Source organism: Triticum aestivum, chromosome 1B (assembly GCF_018294505.1).
Source record: "Triticum aestivum cultivar Chinese Spring chromosome 1B, IWGSC CS RefSeq v2.1, whole genome shotgun sequence".
NCBI classification, from domain to species: domain Eukaryota; kingdom Viridiplantae; phylum Streptophyta; class Magnoliopsida; order Poales; family Poaceae; genus Triticum; species Triticum aestivum.
This window is the reverse complement of record NC_057795.1, coordinates 31,132,348-31,139,461: the sequence shown is the minus strand read 5'-3', so window position 1 is coordinate 31,139,461 and position 7,114 is coordinate 31,132,348. Positions and strand designations below refer to the sequence as shown.

At 44.3% G+C, this 7,114-nt stretch overlaps 1 long non-coding RNA gene across 1 annotated transcript; it reads right to left on the bottom strand.

Annotated features, from left to right (window-relative positions):
- Window positions 1-288: 288 nt before the first annotated feature.
- Window positions 289-1,666, bottom strand: LOC123105302 (uncharacterized). Its single transcript, XR_006450786.1, has 2 exons — window positions 949-1,666; window positions 289-640 (listed from the first exon to the last, which is right to left on the bottom strand). It is a non-coding gene; the product is annotated as an uncharacterized lncRNA (long non-coding RNA).
- Between the last annotated feature and the right edge of the window lie 5,448 nt (window positions 1,667-7,114).

Here is a 7,114-nt window from a genome sequence, read left to right as displayed (position 1 = left end):
TGTGCGTGTCAGTTCTATGCTCCCTCATTACACAGAGTTTTGGCCAGACAGCACAGACCGACCGCCACCACAATCTTTATCTTTACCTATATATATATATATATATATATATATATATATATTATTTATTTATATTTATAATATACTCCCTCCGTTCCTAAATACTTGTCTTTCTAAGCATTTCAACAAGTGACTATATACGGAGCAAAATGAGTGACTCTACACTCTAAAATATGTCTACATACATCTGTATGTAGTAGTTATTTGAAATGTCTAGAAAGACAAATATTTAGGAACGGAGGAAGTATATATATACATGTATATATATATCTTTATCCTTACCTAATAATAAAACAAAGAGAATTGGGTTTCCATCATCCGTCGTCGCTAGCGATTTTGCATAAAAGTCCTCGTGTTTTGTGAAAATTCAACCCTCAGTCCCTTTTCTCATTAATCTAAGATAACGTTACACTTTTTACAAAAACCCCTACATCTATAAGAATTCAAATGCGATCCTCTGATTTGTCTTATCCAGACGTGGCGCCGTTGCGACCCCGTCCGCCGCCGCGAGTCCTCTCTGGCCACCTCCGCCGTAACCTTCTCAATCTCCCGTGTCGTGATTTAGTCCCACCTCGCTCCTCTGCATCCACTTCAATCAATTTATATACACAGGCTACTATGCCGCATCAGAAATCAAGAAGCTTGCGAGGGGAACAAAATGAAGGAATTAATCCCGCAAGAGGGAAGGTGGAGCGAAGGGAACTCCAAATCAGACAAGCACAGAGATGTATAGAGGCGAAGTCGCAATGGCGGGCGTTGGTGCGACGGAGGCAGTTCTGAGCTCCATGGGGGGCGGCACCATTCGAGAAAGAAGAGAGAGGGTGTGAGGAGAGAGAGTAGATCGGTGACAGGATGGGAGGGAGAAGCGCCGCCGGGAGGTTGGCTCACCGGCGGGGGGTCTGCTGCTGCTGCAAATCGAACCCCAGATCCACGCACCCCTTGAGTTCCTCCAGGTCGTCATCCATCAGGCTCCTGGCACGCCCCAAGTTGCGCCCTTGGAATCCCTGGCGCCTGCCCTGGCACCGTCCGGGGTCCCGTATTCCCCGGCGAGCACCACCGGCCGCGCCCTCCGTGGCCACGCCGCCTCCCACTGCGAACTACACCACACCTCCTCTGCCTCCGGGCCATTCTTCACCCGGCGGTTGGCGGGGGCGTCTGCGGCTGCAGGGAGCATGATGAGGACACGAAGGAGGTAGCTGCCGTCGTCGTTGCCGCGGACTCGTTGAGGTCGGAGCCAGTGCTCATGGCGGCCCCTGCCCTGCGGCGATTGTTGAGCTTGCTTGCTCTTCTCACGCGGTAGCTCCGCGTCTTGCTCTCTCTGTCGCTTTGCGCATATGGGTGAAGTACAGATGCAGATAGATGGGGATGAGAAAAGAGAGATGGAGCTAGAGAAGAACCGAAATGGGTGGAGACGGATGGATAAGATTGTGCTTGTCTAGCGGTGGAGGTGGAGCTAAGCGGTGGAGGCGTACATGTGTACGTGGTAGGCCGCCCGACCACACTTGACGGGGATTGGGGTGGAGACGAATGGATTTTTTAGAGGGGGGATGGGGGAGTACTCGTGCCGGCCCAACTGGTTTATCACCGGTTAAACCCGTGACTATGGATGGACAAATGCATCAGGAGATAGTATAAATATTTTTCTTGCGTTTGGGCCAAGCCTTAATAGTGCAAAAAGAAATATGGGACCTAAAACATAATCTTCCAAATCAAACAACCTTCGACAAAAAAACTACATAATGAAAATCACTAAAAATCAAATCTTTTGATAATTTTATAAAATACTATAAAAGAATTAGTAAACTCTAGAAGAGTATTTAAGAAACATTCTATGTTTCTCCCGCTAAAAGACTATTCCATGAACGGAAATCCGCTGGTGCTCCTGGGAGCGCGTGCTCGTGCCACCGAAAAATATTTTTTAAAGTGTGAAAAAAAAATCCAAACAAAAGTTCGGCCCATATATCTCGACATTATATGTGTACACGTCAAGTTTCGGAGAAAACTGACCTTTTTTGTGGCTAACTTGTTATTTTTTCGCGAAACGACTTCGTGAGCAGGTACAATATCAAAATATACACGCCAAATTTTTGTTTAGTATTTTGTAACATTTTAAAATTTGTTTAAAACATATTTTAAAAATCAGGAGCGCACGCTCGCATGTGCCAAAACGTCATTCTCATTACATGAACCACTACTCTTTTATTTAATGAAGTAGGGAGCTTAAGTATGCACCAATGAAGGACGGGTTAGGGTGGCAAGATAACCGCATATATATGCACCTTATAGAGATGAGGGTAATCTAGATTTGAATAAAAATGAAGCATAGTGGCACGTAAAGCAAGTTTTATAAAAAAAGTCCGCCCGTTGCAACGCACGGGCATTTGTACTAGTAATAATATAATAAAATAAATTAGGTTTCTTTCGTCCGTCATGGCATTTTTCAGAAAAGTCCCTCTATTTCGGAGAATTCAACTTGCAGTCCTGTTTTAAGTTAAAACGAATCGTTTTATCATATTTTACATAAAAGTCCATGTATTTTGTTGAAATCAACCCATAGTCCGGATTTAAGTCACACCCGAACCGTTATTTTTCCTTTTTCGAAAACCCCCTTGATGTTTTAGGTAATTCATCCGCGTGACTCCGATTTGAACATGTTATATATGAAATTTGATTAGAAAAATATGTAGAATATGAATATGAGATTATTTTCACCTGTTAAGTATTTTTAAATATTATTTAGGAATATATTTAAGTCAAATAAATTTTCTAAATTATCCGTATCTTTTAAACCGTAACTTCGATTTTAACATATTATATATGAAATATTATTAGAGAAATATGTGGAATCTAAATATGATGTTAATTTTACCTGTTAAATATTTGTAAAATATTGTTTTGGGAGCAAACTTATAATTTATAGCGTAAGATCCGTTTTCCTTTCGTACCAGCGGCGACCCGGATTGCTAATAAACACCTCACTATAACAATATAGGGAAAAGAAAACATCGATAACTTCACATGCATACCTCTGAAAAATATCGCAAGGGAAAACAACAGATTTCTCATCGCGAAAGTGAGAGAAAGCGAGAGAGAGAGAGAGAGGGAGGGAGGGAGGGAGAGGGAGGAGAGAAGGAGAGAGAGACGCCTTAGGATTAAACATATTCAATCACGTTTTTTTTTGTTCTGTGTGAACACCGAGACCATCGCCGGCGAGGGTGAGAAGGAGGATAAGCGACAACACAAATATGATGCCTCGCAAAAATAAAGAAGATGGACCTATTGTGGTCTTGGATGATGATTGTTGGGTTAAGAGTGTGTATTATGTTTTCTCTCCCGTTGCAACGCATGGACTCTTTTGCTAGTAATCCTAAGAAATGCTTGCACGTCTTAGCGTAAAATTAATGACATAGCAGTTAGATGTGCAATACTTTTTTTTTGCATTTCAATTTGAGAGCTTTTATTCAACAAAGGCACTCCTAGCATCATCCGCCAAAAGGCTGGTGAGTAGGAACGAATGTCTAGATCCAGTCCAACTTCCAGTGACCATTAGTGTGCTAGCATGTTTAGCACAAAGGTGGGCCGGTACGCTGGCTGATCTCTTTACATGTTGAACATCAAAAAAAGAAAAAGCGGAGGCTAGCTCTCCAATTTCTAAACGTAAAGGAGCCACAACAGAAAGACTGTTGTGGCGAGTGTTTCAGAGATAAACGATCTCCAGGCAGTCCGTTTCCATGATCACATGGGAGAATTTGTGTAGGGCGCAAATATAACTCCATCTCGAAGCGCCATGGTCTCTCCAATGAACAGATCCGATATCCCCAGATGGGGTTTGCTCCCAGCGAGGCAGTACTGGAACGTGCAATACCTCCCGCTCCACCTTATTGAGATCCAAATTCATAGCCACATCAGTGTTGATTTTGATAACCCCCTCCTCTGGAGGTGTCCACCCAAAACCTGGTAGCACCGAAGCATGTGAGAGGAATGTCGAGCAAGGTCAGGTCCTCTTGAATCCTCTTAGCCGATGTGTATGGGTCAAGCTGATCATCATCAAGAGTAACTCTATTTCTAGAGTGCCAAATAGCCACATCACTGAGATCATCTGAGAACTTTCCATGTCAGAGAAGCACCCATCACAAATGGTCACGGGTCCATGTGTGAGGGTGCAAGTGTGGCCTACGGAGATCGAACATTGCAAATGCTTAATCCCAGAACAATTTGGCATGAGAGCAATGCACCAAGGCGTGCATTAAATCATCATCCATCGCAAAGCAAACATTACATTTACTGATGAGTTTGATATGGCGGTGCCATAAGGTGCATTCATCAGGAAGGATTCCACGGACAACTCTCCACCAGAATACCCGCACCTTTGGCAAAACCTAGAGCTTCCATAGAGACTTCCACATCTGTTCTTCAGTCTGTAAGGTACCGGTAACCGTCCCTTCTTCTAGAGCTGAACACTCTTTTTGATTCACGAGAGTAGATGCCGCTTCTTTCATGGGCCCAAGCAAGAAAATTATCACTCCCACCCGAACGTATTGGTATATTAAGAATAGCATCAGCGTCAGGTGCAGTAAAAACATCCCGGATCAGATCTTGGCGCCATCACCAATTTTTAGTATCAATGAGCTAGTCCACTATCTCTAGTGTCGTCCCACCTGGTATCACCATGGGAGATATACTGGCTAGACCTGTGATCCATCTATCATGCCATATGGAGATAGTAGTCCCGTCTCTCACCCTTTTAATCAGGCCAACGTCGAGTTCCTTTCTGCCAGCTACTATCGCTCGCCAAATGGCAGATGATGTCTTCGGCTCCGTGGCCTCCATGAACTCCCCTTCAGGAAAATATCACCCCTTTAAAACCCTGGCGCATAACGAGGCCGGTTAGTAATTAAACTCTAGCCATGCTTTCCTAACAGCGCTAGACTGAACAACTTCATGTCGTGAAAACCCATACCCCCTCGAGCTTTCGGAGATGCAAGTTTATCCCAGGCCACCCAATGCAGAGATCGACGGTCAAGGGAACCACTCCACCAGAATTTTGCCATGCTAGCAGTCAAACTTTTGCATACCTTTTTTGTAAGAAGGAGGCAACTCATACTGAACATTGGGATTGTTTGGATAACTGACTGTATAAGTGATTCTCTTCCGGCGCAGGCTAGATGTCTCTTGGCCCAACCATTCATTTTACTCCACGATCGCTCACAGATATGATCAAAAGTACCACTAGAAATCCTCCCAACCGCTGTTGGTAATCCAAGATAATGATCGCTAAAAGCGTCCACTTGGATGCCTAATAACAACTTCACTTCTTTCCTTCTGCCCACTAGAGTATTCGACGAGAAGAAAAGTGCACTTTTAGCTCTATTAATCGACTGTCCGGAACATCAAGCATAGATAACTCAAATTTCATTCAGCCGGACCACGCTTTCTTACGTTGCACTGATGAAGATAATGTTGTCATCGGAAAATAGCAAATGGCTCACCCACGGTGCCCTCACTGACGCACGGATGCCTCTGTCTATATGTGGCGAACCATATGAGTTCAACAGAGATGTGAGTCCTTCTGAACATAACAGGAAGAGAAAGAGAGATATTGGATCTCCTTGACACAAACCACATGTTGGTGCGAAGTATGGAAGAAGTTCTCCGTTGACTCTTATTGTAAACCGAACCAAGGAAACACACTTCATTATAAGAGAAACAAAATTCCCATCGAAACCAAGCTTAGTCATGATTGCCTCGAGGTAATGCCATTCAAGTCGGTCGTAGGCTTTCATCATATCTAGCTTGACATCACATGAGTAATTATTCCCCTTCTTCCTCCTTCTCATCGTGTGGACGCTCTTGAAAGCTACCACGACATTATCAGTAATCAACCTACCGTGGACAAACGCACTTTGCTCCTCAACCACCACTGTGTCCATAAACTCTTTCAGGCGGTTAGTAATCATCTTGGCCCCGATCTTGTAGGGCACCGAACATAACGAGATTGGTCGGAATTGAGCAATACTTTGAGGGTTGCGTACCTTTGGTATGAGTGTGATCGATGTGTCATTGAACCCCAATGGTAGCCCGCCTCCATTAAGAAAACCCAAAATAGCCGGCACTAGATCTCCTTGAAGGATATTCCAGTGTCTTTGAAAGAAGCCCGCAGTAAACCCATCAACTCCCAAAGCTTTCGAAGGTGATATTTGAAAAAGAGCTGTTCGGACCTCCTCCGGTTCATAGGGTCTATCAAGCACCAAGTTCATATCACCCATCACACGCTTGGGGTCAAATTGCAGCAACTCATTCATATCATTATATCCTTGCGAGGAGTACAAATTCTGATAGAATGACTGCACCTCCACCATATCTTCTTGCTTAGATGCACACACAGATCCATCTGCCCATTAAAGATTGGAAATTCTGTTCATACGCTTACGTTGCGCCGCTTGTGCATGGTAGTAAGCCGTATTACGATCACCTTTCCGGGTCCAAGGCACACGAGAGCGTTGTCTCATCCATACCTCCTCCTGCCTCAAGGCCTCACAAAGTTTTATCATCGTGGCCTTTTCTTCATCATTCGGACCCCTGCCAACAGATTGCCTCCTCAAGATTTCCAGTTTTGCTTGTAGTTTCTTCACTTTTTTGCCAAGACACCTGAACTCCTTGGCACCACACGCTCCAAGGTCGCTTTGGAGCTTATGCAAAATTTCTTGAATTCCTGCAAGTCCCTATCCGGAATGGTTCCTTTTCCATGCCTCAGCAACAAAATTATCATATTCAGCATGGGAGTGCCAGACATCTTCGTAACGGAACAGTTTTGGCCCCCTACGTGATCGCATTTGATGTGACTCAACCAGCACGAAGCAGTGGTCTAATTCCACCGCACTGATGTGGTGAACACGTATAGGGTCAAATCTTTGTAGGAACTCCTCGTTTGCTACCCCTCGATCAAGGCGGGCTTTCACATTCATCTCCCCCTTGCTTATTATCCCATGTGTACGGTACCCCTGAGAACCCAAGATCCTGCACGGAACAATCTTCCAGAATTTCCTGAAAGGCT